General features: G+C 42.0%; 1 pseudogene; it reads left to right on the plus strand.

Moving 5' to 3' along the window:
* Nucleotides 1-17,486: 17,486 nt before the first annotated feature.
* LOC106974386 (glyceraldehyde-3-phosphate dehydrogenase-like) lies at nt 17,487-18,468 on the plus strand (annotated as a pseudogene).
* Nucleotides 18,469-18,812: the final 344 nt, after the last annotated feature.

An 18,812-nucleotide genomic window follows, 5' to 3' on the forward strand; every position in this document is an offset into this window, starting at 1 on the left:
TCATGTTCACTTGTTTGATTCCCCCTCACCCCCCACAATTTTATGTGAATTAGTAAATCATCTCCTTCCCAAACTGACATAGGCTCCATAAAGAGGAAAAGGAAGAGAGAAACCAAGAGAAGAAGTCGCTGCCAGGGTGATCCTTCTTGGGAATGGGATGACAAACCCTGGATGCCAGCTCAGCAGGAGCTCCAGGGAATGCCATGGAAGGAGGAAGAGTCCTGTGCAGGCAGGCAGGAAAGCTTCACAAAGAGATTGCTTCCTGTTCACACTGTTTCCAGGGATGAGATTTTCTTTTTCGTTCTGCTTTGCTTAGTGACCTACACCTTCCTCTATCCTACCCCTATTCATTTGAAATAAGAGATCTTTTTAAAAAGAGAGTTTTACTGAAGCATAATTGGTATACAACAAATGGTACATATTTAGTGTGTCCAATGAACTGTGTCAATATAGAAATCCACCTGTGAGCTTTTACGCCAATCAAGATAATGAACATACCCGCCAATCCCAAAAGTCTTTTCCTCTCTCTTTGTAAATTCTTCCTTCTGCCCCTTCGCACCCTCTCCTAGGCAACTATTGATCTATCACTACAGATGACTTCACATTTTCTTGAATTTTATATAAATGGAATCATGTATGTTTTTCTTTCAGCTGGCATAATTATTTTGAGATTCCTCCATGTTGAATGTATCAATAATAATTTATTACTTTTTCATTCCATTGGATGGATATGCCACAATTTGTTGCTTCATTTGCTTGTCGCCCATTTGGATTGTTTCCAGTTTGGGGCTGTTACAAACAAAACTGCCACGAACATTCATGGAGAAGTTTGTGTAAGTCTCTGTATGGACTTTGGTTGCATTTAGTTCTTTGGGGTAAAGACCAAGGATTGGAGTGGATGGGTCATATGGTAGGAGTTAACTTTTGAAGAAACTGACAAACTGATTTACCATTTTGCATTCCCACCTGCAGTGTATGAGAGTTCTTGTTTTTCGGCTTCCTCACCAGCATTTGGCATGGTCACGCTTTTTTATTTTACCCATTCGAACGAGCGTGTAATGGTATTTCCTTGTGGTTTTAATTAGTATTCCCTAATGGCTGATGATGCTGAGCATCGTTTCATGCGTTTATTTGCCATCCACACACCTTCTTTGGTGATGTGTCTATTCAAATCCTTTGTCCACTACCAAAAAATCGGGCTGTTTTCATGGTTTTGAATGTTAAGCGTTCTTCATACATACAGAGTAGAAGCCCTTTATCACATATATGCTTTGCACATGCTTTCCTCAGTCTTCCAGTTGTCTTTTGTTCTTTAAAAATGTATTTATTTATTTATTTACTTATTTATTTATTATTCATTTAGAGAAAGCGCATGGATGCACACACAAGTGGGGAGGGGCAGAGAGAAGGGGGACAGAGGATCTGAAGTGGGCTCTGTGTTGTCAGCACAGAGCCTGAAAGTAGGGCTTGAACTCATGAACCGTGAGTTGAACCTGACCTGAGCTGAAGTTGGACGCTTAATGGACTTAGCCACCCAGGCACTCTCCAATACCATTTGGGGACTGTCTGCTCTCCACCGAATTGTCTTTGCAACTTTGTCAAAACACAGTTGTTCACATATGTGTGGGCCTATTTCTGGACTCTATTTTGTGCCATTCATTTATTTTTTAATTTTTATGTCAAGGCCATATTGTCTTGGTTATTGTAGTTTTATAACATGTCTCTAAATCAGACGGTGTTACCCTTCCAAACTTAGCTCTCTCAAAGTTACTTTTGGCTAGCCTAGATCCTTTACATTTATCCACAAAATTTAAAATTGCCTTGTGAATTTCTACAAAAAAAACCTGCTGAGATTTGGACAGGGATTTCATCGAATCTACAGAACAATTTGGGGGGAAACCTGACACTTAAACAATTTTGGTCTTTCAACCCATGAACAAGGCATATATCTCTGTTCATTTAGGACTTCTTTAATTTTCCTGAGCTATTTTTGTAGCTTTCAATGCCCATTTTTTTTTTTTCAACGTTTATTTATTTTTAGGACAGAGAGAGACAGAGCATGAACGGGGGAGGGGCAGAGACAGAGGGAGACACAGAATCGGAAACAGGCTCCAGGCTCTGAGCCATCAGCCCCGAGCCCGACGCGGGGCTCGAACTCACGAACCGCGAGATCGTGACCTGGCTGAAGTCGGACGCTTAACTGACTGCGCCACCCAGGTGCCCCTCAATGCCCATGTTTTAAACATGCTTTGTCAGATTTACTCCTATGCGTTTCATGGTTAACACTACTGTAGATGATCATTTTAAGAATTTTGGGTTAGTTGCTAGTAAATAGAAATATTACTGATTTTTAATATTGATCTCTCTATATACTGCAACATTGCTAAATTCACTTAATTCTACTAGCCTTAAAAGATAGATTCCAACAAATTTTCTAAATAACTATACCAAATGTCTACAAATAAAGACAACTTTATTTCTTTCCAGTCTGGGTGCTTTTAATTCTTATTCTCTTGCTGTACTGACTAGAACCTCGAGTACAATGTTGAGTAGAATTGGTGAGAGCAGACATCCTTGTCTTGTTCTAGGTATTAATGGTGAAAGACTGACTGTTTTCCCTCTAAGTATTATGTTAGTAGGAAGGTTTTCTAAATTATTGATATTCATTGAGAAAGTTCCCTCTGTTCTCAGTCTGCTGAGGTTTTTCATGTTTGTTGTTGTTGTTTTGTTTTGTTTTTTACAGGAATGGATACTGAACTTTGTCAATGCTTTTCCCAGATCTAGTAAAATGATCATATGGTTTTTCTTCTTAAATAACTTAGAAAGTTTGTTAACGAGTGATCCACATAGATTGATTTTTCTACTGTTATTGTACTTTTTATACATTGTTGGATTCAGTTTGATCAAATTTTGTTGAGAATGTTTGCATATGTGTTCATGAGGGATTTTTGATCTTTAGTTTTTCTTTTACTGTAATCTGTCTGGGTTTTGGCATCAGAATAATACTGAAACTTACAGAATGGATTGGGATGTATTCCTTCCCCTTCAATTTTATAGAAGAGTTTGTGTAGCATTGGTATTATTTCTTCCTTAAATATTTAGTAGAACTCATCAGTAAAGCTATCTGGGCCTGGGGTTTTCTTTGTGTGAAAGTTTTTAACTACTTTTTAAAGTTATTTATTTATTCATTTACTTATTTTGAGACAGAGAGGGAGAGGGAGAGAGGGAGGGAGAGAGAGCGAGCAAATTGGGGAGGGTCAGAGTGAGAGAATCTTAAGCAGGCTCCACACCCAGCACAGAGCCTGACTTGGGCTCAATCCCATGGCCCTGGGATCATGACCTGAGCTGAAATCAGCAGGTGGATGCTTAACTGACTGAGCCACCTAGGCACCCCTCAAGTTCTTTTTAGATGCAGAGTTATTCAATGTGTCTATTTCATTTTAAGTATATTTGGTCCATTTCATCTAAATTGCCAACTTTATTATCATAAAGTTGTTCACCATATTTCATTATTATTTGTTTAGTATCTGTAGAATTTATAGTGAAGTAGCCATTCTCATTTTTGATTTTGGTCATTTATGTGGTTTTTTTTTTCTTTTCTCTTCCTGATTAGTCTGGCTCGATATTTATCAATTTTATTGACCATCTTACAGAATTAGCTTTTAATTTTACTGATTTCTCTCTGTTGTGTTTCTGCTCTCTAGTTCACTGACTTGTTTTAGCCATTATTGTTTCATTTCTTCTGCCCTTCTTTTTCTAGTTTCTTAAGGTGAACACTGAGGTCATTGGTAGGATACCTGTGTTTTTTTTTCCTAATAGAAGCATTTAAAGATAAGGGGGTGGGGGTGGGCAAAATGAGGGAAGGGCAATAGGAGATATAGATTTCCATTATGGAATAAATAAATAATGGAAATAAAAGGCACAGCACAGGGAATACAGTCAGTGGCAATGTAATAGCATTGCATGGTGACAGATTGTAGCTCCACTTGTGGTGAACAAATCCTAACATAAAAGGAAGGTGAATCAAATGTAATATACCTGAAATTAATGCAACATTGTGTGTCAACTATCTTAAAGATAAAAAGTTATAAATTTGTCCCAAGAAATGGTTTTGTCGCATTCCTTACATGTGGATATGCTGTATTTTCATTTTTGTTCAGGTGAAAATACTTTCTAAATTTCCTTTTGGTTACTTCTCTGATTCACGGATTATTTAGAAGCACGTTATTTCATTTTCAAATAATTGGAGATTTTCCAGAGACCTTGGTAATGTAATTCTGCTGTCAGAGAATATTCCTTACATGACCTGAGTCCTTTTTTGTGTTTATGTAATTTATGTCAAGCTAGCTAACATACAGTGTATACAGCGTGCTCTTGGCTTCAGAAGGAGATTCCCATCGTTCAACACTTACATACAACACCCAGTGCTCATCCTGACAAGTACCCTCCTCAATGCCCATCACCCATTTCCCCCTGCCAGACCCCATCAATCCTTTTAAATTTGTTGAGACACATTTTATGACCCAAAATTTGGTTTCTCAGGGTAAATTTTTCCTGTGTACTTGAAAAAGATGTGAATTCTGCTATTGTTGGGTGCAGTGTCAGTTTAGGTCTAGCTGCTCGATTGGTGTTGTTTAAGCCTTTTCTACTTTTACTGATTTTTATCTCTATTGGTTATTGAGAAAGAGGCATGAAAATTTCTGACTATGGTTACAGTTTGTCTGTGTCTCTTTGAAGTTCTATCAACGTTTATTTAATAGACTTTGAAGCTCTATTATTAGATGCATAAACCCTTTTTATTGTTATATCATCTTGATGAATTAATCCCCTGTCATTAAAAAATGACCTCTTGGGTGCCTGGGTGGCTCAGTCGGTTAAGCATCCGACTTCGGCTCAGGTCATGATCTCATGGTCCGTGAGTTCTAGCCCCACGTCGGGCTCTGTGCTGACAGCTCAGAGCCTGGAGCCTATTTCAGATTCTGTGTCTCCCTCTCTCTCTGACCCTCCCCTGTTCATACTCTGTCTCTCTCTGTCTCAAAAATAAATAAACGTCAAAAAAAAATTTAAAAAAAATGACCTCTTCACCACTGATAATATGCTTTGCTCTGAATATTACTGATATTAATGCAGTCACTCCAGCTTTTTTTTTGATTAGCATTATATATGAAAGGGTGGGCCTACGCCGGCCGACTCCATCTTGTTCTGTGTTCTCCACCTTGTTCTGTGTTCTCCACCTTGAGTGACTATGTCCCCGACATGACCCCTTTTCTGGGAAAATCACAGAAACCTCAGATCGTGCCTCCTCCCCTTGAGTAACCTCCCGCTCACCTGTTCAAACTTCCTGATCAAAACACGCCCAGCGGGGCGCCTGGGTGGCGCAGTCGGTTAAGCGTCCGACTTCAGCCAGGTCACAATCTCGCGTCCGTGAGTTCGAGCCCCGCGTCAGGCTCTGGGCTGATGGCTCGGAGCCTGGAGCCTGTTTCCGATTCTGTGTCTCCCTCTCTCTCTGCTCCTCCCCTGTTCATGCTCTGTCTCTCTCTGTCCCAAAAATAAATAAAAACATTGAAAAAAAATTAAAAAAAAAAAAAAAACACGGGTCAGGACTCTGACCCTTCCCCAGCCAATCGGCCGTGGCCACGACCCTTCCCCAGCCAATCGGCTGCCCCTAGACCCCTATAAAACCTTTGTGCTTTTGAAACTCTCTCTCTCTCCGGTATCTCACCGCTGCGTCAGTGCAGGTAGGGGACTGAGCTCGAGCTAGCTCGAATAAAGGCTCTTTTGCTTTTGCATCGGACTCGGCTCCCTAGTGGTCTTTGGGGATCACGAATTCTGGGCATAACAATATACATTTTTCTATTCTTTTACTAACTTATGTCTTTATAGTGAATGAGTGTTCATTATAGGGAGCATATAGTTAGTTGCGTCTTGTTTTTCTGCATCAGTCTGATAATATTCACCTTTTGACTTTAATTACATTTTTATTAGGACACTTAATGTTGTCTCAGCTCATTTTCAAATATTTATTTTTTCTCTATTTCACTTGGTAGTTTCTATTGTTATCTCTTCAAGTTTACTGATCTTTCCTTCTGAAATGACTAATCTGACATTAATCCCATCCAATTTTTTTCTTTTTTCTTTCTTTTTCTTTTTTTAACCTCAGACATGACAGTTTTTATGTACAGACGTTCAATTTGGGGGATGCCTGGATGGGTCAGTCGGTTAAGTGACCAACTTGTTTTCAGCTCAGGTCATGATCTTATGGTTTGTGAGATCAAGCCCTGCATTGGGCTCTATGCTGACAGTGTGGAACTGTTTGGGATTCTCTCTTTCCCTCTCTCTCAAAATAAATAAATAAACTTAAAAAAAAGAAAAGTTCAATTTGGGTCATTTTATTCCTCCATGAGTCTACTTTTTTTTTTTTTTTTAACATATGGGATGTAGTTATAATGACTGTTAATATTTTTGTTGGTTAATTCTTACATCTGTGTCAGTTTTGATTAATTATTCTTATTATTATGGGTCATGTTTTCCTGCTTCTTTTGATAGCTGGCAAGTTTTGGTTGGATGCTACAAATTGTGAACTTTACATTGAGTGTGAAATATTTTTCTCTTCCAAAAAATATCCTAAACTTATTTATTTATTTATTTATTTAATATCCTAAATTTAGTTCTGAGATACAATTAAGCTAGTTAGAAATAGTTTGATCCTTCAAGGTTTTGTTTTTAAAAAAAAAATTTTTTTTTTAACATTTATTTATTTTTGAGACAGAGAGAGAGCATGAACAGGGGAGGGTCAGAGAAAGAGGGAGACACAGAATCTGAAACAGGCTCCAGGCTCTGAGCTGTCAGCAAACAGCCTGACATGGGGCTCGAACCCACGGACCAGGAGATCATGACCTGAGCCGAAGTCGGACGCTTAACCGACTGAGCCACCCAGGCACCCCAAGGTTTTGCTTTTAAGATTCTTTCGGTGGTACCGGAAGGTGCCAAGACCCTTCTGAGTAGTCAACCCATTTTCTTGCCAATTCTGACGTTTTCCACTCCTCTATCTCGTCTTTTAGTGTGGTCCTTTCCGTGGCCTTGGGTAATCTCCTCCCATGAATGTGATGATCAGTATGTTGAAGAGTACTCAGAGCAGACCCTCCGCAGATCTCCAGGATTCTTGCTCTGTGCAGAGCTCTTCCTTTGGTACTCTGTCCCGCCAGCCCTGACTACTTGGGTCTCTACCAGACTCTGCTATGTTTAGGTGTATTTATTTATTTTGAGAGAAGGAGAGAGGCAGAGAAAGAGGGAGAGAAAGAATCCTAAGCAGTTCTGCACTATCAGCACAGAGCCCGATTGAGGGCTCAAACTCATGGAACCATGAGATCATGACCTGAACTGAAACCAAGAGTCTGGATGCTTATCTGATGGAGCCACCCAGGTGCACCTCTGCTCTGTCTCTTCGAATCTGGAGTCACGCTGCTGGGTTCTGCTTAGGTTTCTCCTCCATGCACCACAGCTTGGAAACTCTTTCAGGACAATAAGCAAGGACTATCATAGGGCTTGCTGTCTCTTGGGATGACTGTCCCTTATTTTATGATATACAGAAAATTGTTATTTTGTTTACTTTTTTGGCTGTTATTCTATCCTGTCTGGAAATGACAGTACAAGGGGCTCTTTTTTTTACCTATAGAATTAGGTCATCATGCTTACCTCCTCACCGAGTCCCTATGGAATAGAGTGGTCAGTGTTAAGTTTAATCATAAGGAGGTCCCTACACAGGATTATCTCAAGACCTCAACTTCTTCATTTGTCAAACCTTGGGTTTCTGATTGAGATGAATATTTAGAGCCACAGACAGATTTCTCTACAAGATCAAGAAAATACTTTACTTAAAGGGGTTTTTTGAGACTCCATGTCAGGGTTATTCTGCAGATTAAGAATAGGAGAAATTTTTGTCCCTTGAAATCTCTTTAATGATGATAATCAGTAGGACTTGAGAGTTTCTTAAATGTTACTTTAGTTTCTTTTTCCCATAGGATCCAAAAGCTCTTAACAAATATAGTAATCAGTATATAAACTAGAATCACAATCAAAGGGGCTCCCCCCGACCTCCACCAATTCTCACCACTGCTTTTGGGCCTTTCCCCACCTGGCCCTCCCCCCTCCCCCCATTCTCTGTGTTTCTCTCTCTCCTCCCTCATTCTTTCTGTCTCTCAATTTCTCTTTCTATGTTGGAACACAAGACATGGACATTTTATATCCGGAATGATTACTATATCCATAAAGCACTGGCTAAGTCATTTCAACACCCACTGACTTTTAACAAAGTAATAATAAGGGCTAAACTAATTGTCACCTGTCTATCTGATGGGACTCCTGGTGCTAAGTAACGGAGCACGTAGGTCAGGGTTTCTGGTGGTTAACAAATTTCATCTGTTTAATCCTGCTGTGTAGGCCATCACTTACTAAGTGCTTAAAGGGGCTAGGGCTATGTAGGGTGCTATAGTGGGGGAAGGCCGGGGTGGGGGGAGGAAAGAGCTACCGAAGGAAAGGTGCTCCCAGGTAATATACAGTTAGTTCCAAGTGCTGTTCTCAGAAGTTTGTCTCGTATGTGACTGCTTTTAAGCTATAACAGCCAAGTGGGAAAGCTGTGAGAGACCGTATCTCTCACAAAACCTAAAATATTTGCCTCTGGCCCTTCACGGACAATATTGGCTGACCTTGCTCTAGGCTGTATTGCAAACAAGATAGTTTTTTCAGTAGCGTGTCTCAGAACCCAGTCCGGGGCTTTGTACATAGAAGTTACCCAATAAGTACTTAACAGATGATGAATAACGACTTCTATTCTCAGAAGTCCTGCTTTGGACTCAGAAGTGATGCAGGGGCCCATTATAATTGGTTAGAATTACTACAAAAAAGGTGCTTTTGTGTGTTTGTTGTATATGTTCAACTGACCTACCATTCTTGGATTTAACACTAAGAATGTTTTGCATTTTTGGCCTAGACCCACTGGTAGCCATTTTCCTAGAGACAATGGGTGAGGCTGCCCCAAATGGGGCCAGGAAACACAGCTTCTGTCTGGCTCTCCATAGCTACCTTTTTCAACACTTTCTTTAAAGAGGAGTGGAATCAGATTACGTGGCTTTGTTGCACTCTAAACTTGGGCAGGACAGGAACCTCTAAGCCTCTGTTTCTTCATCTGAAACATGAGAACACTCTCTCACAGAGGGTTAGTGGGGGAATTGGAGATGCTGTGCGTAAAGCGTTTACTACAGTGCCTGGCCTACAGTAATAATGATGACATAATAATGACGTCATTATTCATCATCTATTAAGTACTTATTGGGTAACTTCTATGTACAAAACCCCGGACTGGGTTCTGAGACACGCTACTGAAAAAACTATCTTGTTTGCAATACAGCCTAGAGCAAGGTCAGCCAACATTGTCCGTGAAGGGCCAGAGGCAAATATTTTAGGTTTTGTGAGAGATACGGTCTCTCTCACAGCTTTTGCACTTGGCTGTTCTAGCTCAAAAGCAGTCCCATACGAGACAAACGAAAGCATCCGGATGTGGTCCAAAAGCTCCAGGAGGCCATTAAAATATAGTAAGTGCTATGATAATGTGGGGAAATATTCTAGCCCCTCGCTACTCCAAGTACGGTCCTCAGACCAGCAGCCCTGACAACACCACGGGGCTTGTTAGAAATGCAGAACCTCATACTCTGCCCCAGAACTGTTGAATCAGAGTCTGTATTTAATAACAGAAGGTCTGGTAGGAGACCCTTCAAAGAAGGAAGAACATGCGATCTGAAAGCTGAAAGACAAGTAGATTGTTTCCAGGTGACGTAGGGGCCTGGGGACATCTTTCAGGCAGAAAGAACGGCAAGTAGAAAGGCCTGGAGGCAGGAGAGCGCATGCTTGAAGAACTGAAGGTGTTGGGGTTTTGTTAAGATGTTAACTCAGGGTAGAAGAGATTTAAGGAACATAACAGTCAAATGCAGTGGCTTGATTTTGTTTAGATCCTGTTTTGAAGAAACTGATTATCAAAAGACATTTTTGGGGGTGCCTGGATGGCTCAGTCTGTTGAGCGTCTGACTCTTGGCTTCAGCTCAGGTCATGATCTCGCGACTTTGTGGGTTCGAGCCCCGCATCTGCACATCTCCCCCCCCCCCCCCCCGCCAAGTAGTGCTGTCTCTGTCTCTCTCAAAAGAAAGAAAGAAATTTTAAAACATTATTTCTAAAAAGACATTTTTGAGACAATTGAAAATCCGAATACAGAGTAGGTGTTAATACCATTGGCTGTGATGATGGTTCTGTGTTTATATAAGGAAATGTCTGTATTGTGGCGCCTGGGTGGCTCAGTAGGTTAAGCATCCAACTTTGGCTCAGGTCACGATCTCGTGGTTCGTGGGTTTGAGCCCCGCATTGGGCTCTGTGCTGACAGCTCCCATCAGTTCTGTGTCTCCCTCTCTCTCTGCCCCTCCCCGGCTCACATTCTGTCTCTGTCTCTCTCTCAAAAATAAACATTAAAAAAACGTAAAAAAAAAAAAGTCTGTATGTATTAAAGATACATATGGAAAGACTTAGGGGAAAAATGACCTGATGACAGGAACTGGCTTGAAAACATATTCTCCAGAGAGGAAGCAGATAAAAAGGAATGTATGACGAAAGGAGAGCCAAAAGTAAGTAACTATTGAATCAGGGGATGGGCACATGAGGTTCATTATATGATTCTCCCCTCTTGTGTGTACTTTTGACAACACTCATAATAAAAAGTTAAAAAAGAATTTTGGAATTCATCAAATCTCTTACCTTTGCTTTTATGTGAAGTTCAGTTCACGATTAAACTATCCTGAGAGTGATGCACAACGCGCTATTTTCCTCCTTTGAAGACAATTCAGAAGCCCTTGACTGAAGGTCACGTTGAGCCCAATGGATCTGTGTGCATTTTCTTTTGCTAGAAAAAGCAGAGAAACACGGCTCTGCGGAGGTTTTGCTCCATTTCTTTAAGCGGATGCATTTGGGCCCAGGGGTGGGGCTGCTGCCCAGAGGCAGCACAGACCTGTGCCCGGAGGACGCCCCCCCCCCCTCCCCGCCACAGCCAGGCCTGTGGCTTGGTGGGCAGCGTTGTGCAAGGGCCATGAGAAGAATGTGCATTTTGTGCATTTTGAAATCACATATCCAGTGACTGTCGATGGTGAAGATTATAGATTTTTCATCCTGTGGGGACATTTACCACATCTCTGGGAGGATCAATGAAAAGGAAATGAGACCAGAGTAAAGGGGCTGGCTTTGGAGTTACCATTTTGCAGCTCTGTAGACTTGAGAAAGCTACTAGGTCTCTTGAGGCTTCATTTCATCACCTGTTAATTTGTTTCAGCGACTCACTGGGGTTGTTGTGAAGATTTAAGGAGATTATTTGTCTAAAACTTGGTCTCAGGGCACCTGGGTGGCTCAGCTGCTTAAGTGTCCGACTCTTGGTTTCAGCTTGGGTAGGGATCCCATGGTTTTGAGAGTATGAACCCCACGTGCAGAGCCTGCTTGGGATTCTCTCCCCTTCTCTCTGCCCCTTCCTGGGTTTCTCTCTTTCTCTCTCTCTCAAAAGAAATAAATAAACTAAAAGAATTTTTAAAATATAAATAAAAACTTGGTCTCATTGGAAGCTGTAAAACCTGATCAATAATGTTGCATTTTTTCTGAACTGGACTTCTTAGTATTCTCCCTTCTTTCTTAGTTTGGAAAGCTTATTTTTGGCTCTCAAATTTGACTGCTCTACCTGGTACCCTGTTTTCATTTCTAATGCAAAATGTGACCTTTAGCATGTGCCTCTTAACCTGGATCTTCTTCCTGCCTGGAATGTTGACGTGATCCTGGAGGTGCAGTAGCCATCTTGCCATCATGAGGATTATCCTACAACCTAAGGGTGTCAGGGCAGAAAGGTAGGAGGAGGCTTAGGTGCTTAATGGCAGTGTCAGACTATACCAGGATTGGACTACCCACTGAATCTCACCTTTGAAGAACACACATTCCAGAGTTTAAAACTCTAATTGTCTCTGAAATAAGAAAGAAAATAGTATGGGTTAGAAAGTGTTGCAGAATACTGACAAACGATGATCTGAAGACTGGACATATGGGCTTACTAGATTCTTCTACTTCTATGTGTGTATGTGTGTGTGCGCATGTGCCCACGTGTGTGAAAATTTTCATAATAAAAAATTCCCCATGTTGATTGTAATGTGATGTTCCAGCTCATAATTAAGTCCTTTCAAGGGCAGAGCACAAAAGTCCCCTGATGGCAGAGTTTCGTCAGCCTCCCCAAATACCCAGGCCTGCCAATGGGGTCCTGCCAAGCTGCTGCCCCCTGCTGGCCCCTGCCACGTTGTGTGTGCCAGAGTTTAAGCTTTCCAACCACAGCGGAGGGTCTTGGTTGCAACTCTATCTACTGAAGTTTTCAGGCAGAGATCTGGCTCTTGATTTCAGCTATGTAATGGGTAAATGTACCTTCTGTTTTAAAATTTTTAATGTCTGCTGTTTACAAAGCACCATGGACCCTCAAAGATGGCATGTGTGGAAATATAGAGACGTAAAACCCTGTCATGTTGTGCAGATGAGGATTCATAAAGCTCCCCCTGGAACCGATGCCCTCATTTTAATTCTTATTCCCCTAATTTTTCCAGCTCTCTACTTGTGGACATGTTCTGGGATGTATTTCTGAAAGCCCATCCTTTCTATTTTTATTTGATTTCAGGTGTCATGGCTGTGACGCTTGTGACATATTTGACATGCACCAGGGAGAGGGAAGGGACCGGGCGTGCAGCTCAATTCACCAGGGAGGGTATGGAGTCATTTCTGTGACCCCCAGATCTAAATAGAAGAAGGAATACCTCCAATTCTATACAATCTCTTCCAGAAAACAGAATAGAATGAAACACTTCCCAACTCATGGGATTACTTAATTACTCTGATACAAAACCAGACAAGAGATTACAAGGAAAGAAAACCACAGGCCAATATCCTTCATGAACATAGGTACCAAAATTCCCAAAGATACGTTAGCAGATTGAATCTAGCACATTCTGTGTATCTGTCCATCCACCCATTCATCCATCCATCCACCTACCTGTGTATCTACTTCGCTATGACCAAGTGGGTTTTATCCTGGGAATGCAAGAAGGCTAGCTCAATTTTTAAATAGCAATCAATGAAATAGCAAAAATATATTTGTAAACAGCCATCAATAGTAATAATCTAAAGAGGAAAAACCACTTGATCATACTAATTGCTGCAGAAAAAAAAAACTTTTGACACAATTCAACATTTAACCATGATAAAAAACTTTTGGTGAACTAGAAATAGAAGGCAACACTCTAGACCTCATAGAAAGCATCTACAAAAAATCTACAGCTAACATCATACTTAAAGGTGCAGAGTTTTTCTTCTTCTTCTTTGTTTTTGTTTTTAAAGCTTATTTTTTTATTTTGAGAGAGAGAGAAAATAAGAGTGAGTCAGGGACAGGGAGAGAGGGGGAGAGAGAATCCCAAGCAGGCTCTGCACTCTCAGCACAGAGCCCGATGTGGGGCTCGAACTCACAAACTGTGAGATCCTGACTTGAGCAAAAATCAAGAGTTGGACGCTTAACTGGCTGAGCCACCCAGGCATTCTACAATGTTTTTCTTCTAACATCAGGAATAAGACTGGATGTCCACTCTCCTCACCCCGAACCAACATGGTACTGAGTTCTAGCTAGTGCAATAAGGCAAGGGGAAAAAAAAGGCATATATTTTGGAAAGGAAGAAATGAAAGTATCCTTATTCACAGATGACATGATTAAGAAAATCCCAAGAAATCTAAGTGAGCTCATTGACACAGCAGGTGCAAAGTCTGTTGACAATTCAGTTTTATTTTTATATACTGGTAATGAACAGTTGGAACCTAAATTTTAATACAAATACAGTGGTACCCCCCATAACAAAAAAAAAAAAAAAAAAAAGAGAGAGAGAGAGAAAAAGAAAGAAACACTGAGGTATAACTCTAACCAAACATGTATAGGTTCTGTGTACTAACAAACTTACAAACTCATGAAAGAAATCAAAGACTTAAAAAAAAGACAGATATACATCTTGTTCATGAGTTGAAAGCCTCAACATAGTAAAAATGTCAGTTCCCCCCAAGTCGATCTACAAATTTAACATAATTGCAATACAAATATCAGAAGAACTTTTTTATAGATGTGGTCAAGCTTACTCTAAAACTTATTTGCAGTGGCAAGGGAACTAGAATAACCAAACAATTTTGCAAAAAAATAAAATAAAATAAAATAAAATAATAAAATAATAAAATAAAATAATAAAATAAAATAAAATAATAAAATAAAATAAAATATAATAAAATAATAAAATAAAATAAAATAATAAAATAAATTTGAGGAATCCCACGATACAATTTGAAGACTTTCTATACAGTACAGAAACCAAGACAGTGTGGTATTGATGATGGAACAAACAATAGAACATTCAGCAGGATAGAGACACCAGAAATTGACCCACACGAATATGGCCAAGTGATTTTTGACAGAGGTTCAAAGGCAATTCAATGGAGACAGGGTTATCTTTTCAACAAATAGCGTTAGAACAAGTGGACACCCACGTATTAAAAAAAAACGAAAACCTAAACTTCACACCAATACACAAATGAATTCAAATTGATCACAGATCTAAATGTAAAACAAAGAACTATAAAACTTTTACAGCCAAACATAGGGAAAAATCTTCATGATTGGGATTAGGCAAAGAATTCTTTTTAAAAAAATTTTTTTTCATATTTATTTTTGAGAGAGAGAGAGAGACAGAGTACAAGCAGGGGAGGGGCGGAGAGAGAGGGAGACACAGAATCTGAAGCGGGCTCCAGTCTCTGAGCTGTCAGCACAGAGTCCGACACGGGGCTCGAATTCATGGACCGTGAGATCATGACCTGAGTAAAAGTCGGACGCTTAACCAACTGAGCCACCCAGGCGCCCCAAGAAGACTAAAGTATAAAAAAAGAGAATAGATTAGGGGTGATGGGAAGGTGTGATTACAGAGATAACGGGGGACACCTTTTTGGTAAAAGACTATTCCATATCCTGACTGTGTGGTAGTTAACATTAATCAATACGTGTGTTAAAATCCACAGACCTTTGCCTCACGTGTTAACTTAAAAAATAACATAACATTTGGGTCTTTAATAATAATAGACATTTACTTTTCTGAAATAATTTCTGAAAACTCTAAGAATCAGGGGTTTGAATTTTTTGGCCCCACGAGATCATTTTAGCTCTGATCTTTACGGAGCAGTTATTTTGGAAAAGACTAAGGAGAGTTTCATCTGTATTTAATTTAATTGCTACCAATGCTGGAATCTTGGGTCAAAACTCAATCTTGAATACTAAAGATCGAATACGCAATCTTTAATTACAGAATACTAAAGAATTTTAAAAGTAGGTGTTTGATTCATCCCCGAAACAGTCATTTCTTTAATGTGTAGGGCAAGATAAGGGGGGGGCAGAGTAAGAGTCATTCTAACCTAATTAGAACACATCTGCATTCCAGCCAGGAACTGTTTTGACCACAGTGGCTTAAACAGAATAAGGACTCAACCCTCTACTTTTCTTCTCTTCCGTCCTTGGCGTATGGCCTACACCTCACTGGCCGTAGTTGATGATCTCCAACCATTATGTTTAACTTTCCAAGGGAATGAGGAAGACATGTTTACATTTCCAAGGGAATGGGGAGGATTTGCAAAAGGGTGCACCTTCCAGCTGAGTCAAGTCCTTTTACGAAGTTTTCTTTGAGGTTCCTTATATACTTCCTCTCACTGGCCAGACCTTAGTCACACGGCTATACCAATCTGCGAGGGAGGTTGGGAGACATAGTCTTTTAGCTGGGCCCATTGCAGCCCAGGATAAAATCAGAGTTTTGTTATTTAGGGAAGCAGGGAAAAGATAGACTAGGAATTCACTCACGTGATTAAGGAGGCCAAGAAGTCCTATGACGTGCCATCTGGAAGCTGGAGAGCAAGGAAAGGTGGTGGCATAGTTCAGTCCAGGTCTGAAAGCCTGAAAACCAGGAACACTGTTGTCCGAGGGCAGAAGATGGACGTCCTGGCCCAGGCGGAGACCAAATTCACCCCTCCTCCACTGTTTTGTTCTATTCAGGCCCTCAACCCATTTGATGATGCCCACCTGCATCAGTGAGGCGAGCTTCTTTATTCAACCCACCAATTCAAATGCTAATCTCTTCCACCAACACCCTCCCGGACACACACAGAAAGGTTTTACCAGTTATCGGTCGCCTCCTAGCCAGTCAGGTTGACATGGAAAAAGTAACCATCACGACCTGCATTTATTTGGCGTTTGAGGACAGCAGTGGAAGGCACTGAGAGGCCACAGAGCTCGGGGCGAATCTGGGGAACTCTAAAGTGATCAAATGTGGCGGCCATGAGGATAACGATCATGAAACATACAGACTTTCAGCCCTCTCTAAATGGAACCCCCTAGACGCGGCAGCAGTCGTTGTCAATTTCTGGCCCCTGTGCCCTCACTTTTGCCACTCACCTGTGCCCCCCTCCCTTCAAGATTTCTTATAGTAGCACTTGCATTTCTATGCCTGAGGATCTTCTCTTGCTACTGGAGCTCACTTTGCTGCTTGCATGGCAGGCCAGAAGTGCAAGGGAGTTAATTCTCCCCAGGAACCGCGCTCAACCAACGGCATGTGTGAATTGGTGTCTAAATGCCCTCTTGTGTGGGGGTCACTCTGAGACACGTCCTTCATGCTCGCTGCCGAGTTTTTTCAGCAGCTGTGAGCAACAAGCATCCATGTGGTAGTTGCCTTAATAACGTACTCTTAGCTCCTACCGGGGTTCCCTTCGCCTCCCCGCTGCCCAAGAATGGCTTGTCCTAGAATCCTTGTCTTAGGGTCTGCTTCTGAGGGAACCCCAACGAAGACAGGTCCCAACTGAGAGCACCGTGAGAAACAGCGCATATAAGCAGACAGAAGAGCCATCAGTAATCCCGTCCACTTTTCTTTTTTGAGGAGCACTGCTGAGCCTCAAGGGCAAAAGCATGATTAAAAATAAGCAGTCATACTTGTTGGTACCGTCAACAGATGGGGGCCATTCAGTTAGTTTAGGACAAACGGCTCTACACGCTTCAGGTGTGGGCCCAGTGGCTCAGTGTTTACAGAATTATAGATGAAGTGGTTTTAATTCCTAAATCCTTGCTCTTGACTGGAAACAGTAATCCATTGCCACTGCTGTTGCCCAGGTGTAGACTCTTCTTATTTCTTGGTGGGACGATTACAGCAGTTACTTAACCCAGTTTCTCTGGCTCAGCCTCACTTCTCCTTAACGCATCCACACTGGTGTTGCCAGAGAGATCATTTAAAAATGTAAACCAAGCTCTCTGCTCCTGCCTCTTGGACAGACAGATGCTTCTGGTATAGTGCCAGCAGCGTCCCTGAGACATGATGGTGAAGGCCGGAGTCAACGGATTTGGCTGTTGGGTGCCTGGTCACCAGGGCTGCTTTAACTCTGGCAAAGTGGTTATTGTTGCCATCAGTGACCCCTTCACTGACCTCAGCCACACGGTTTACATGTTCCAGTATGATTCCACTCATGGCAAATTCCATGGCACAGTCAAGGGGGAGAACGGGAAACTTGTCATCAGTGGAAAGCCCATCTCCGCCTTCCAGAAGCGAGATCTCACCAACATCAGATGGGGTGACGCTGGTGCTGAGTATGTTGTGGAGTCCACTGAGGTCTTCACTACCATGGACAAGGCTGGGGTTCATGTGAAGGGTGGGGCCAAGAGGATCATCACCTCTGCCCCTTCTGCCGATGCTCCCATGTTTGTGATGGGTGCGAATCCTGAGAAGTATGACAACTCCCTTGAGATTGTCAGCAATGCCTCCTGCATCACCAACTGCTGCCGAGCTGGCCAAGGTCACCCATGACAACTTTGGCATCATGGAGGGACTGATGATCACAGTCCATAGCATCCCTGCCACCCGGAAGACCATGGACGGCCCCTCTGGGAATCTGTGGAATGACGGCCGAGGGGCTGCACAGAACATCATCCCTGCTTCTACTGGTGCTACCAAGACTGTAGGCAAGGTTGTCCCTGAGCTGAATGGAAAGCTCACAGGCATGGCCTTCCATGTCCCTACTCTCAACATGTCAGTTGTGGATTTGACCTGCCGCCTGGAGAAAGCTTCCAAGTAGGTGGGGAAGCAGGCATTGAAGGGCCCCCTCAAGGGCATCCTGGGCTACACTGAGGACCAGCTTGCCTCCTGCCACTTTAACATTGACACGCACTCTTCTACCATCGATGCTGGGGATGGCATTGCTCTCAATGACCGCTTTGTCAAGTTCATTTCCTGGTATGGCAGTGAAGTTGGCCATAGCAACCAGGTAGTGGACCTTATGGCTCACATGACCTCCAAGGACTAAGAGCCCCTGGACCACCAGCCCCAGCAAGAGGAAGAGGAAGAGGAAGAGGAAGAGGAAGAGGAAGAGGAAGAGGGAGGCCCTCGGCTGCCTGGGATCCCTTGCTTCAACTCATCCCCCAACACACTGAGACTCTCCCAACCTCCACAGTTTCCATCCCAGACCCCTTGAAGAAGTGGAGAGGCTGGGGAGACCTACCTTTTCATGTGCCATCAATAAAGTATATTGTACCCAGCCAAAAAAATGCAAACCAAGTTATGCTTCAAATCCTTAAGTATTTCAGGGCGCCTGGGTGACTCAGTCCGTTAAACATCCAGCTTTGGCTCAGGTCATGATCTCACGGTTTG

Source organism: Acinonyx jubatus, chromosome B3 (assembly GCF_027475565.1).
Source record: "Acinonyx jubatus isolate Ajub_Pintada_27869175 chromosome B3, VMU_Ajub_asm_v1.0, whole genome shotgun sequence".
Taxonomy (NCBI): domain Eukaryota; kingdom Metazoa; phylum Chordata; class Mammalia; order Carnivora; family Felidae; genus Acinonyx; species Acinonyx jubatus.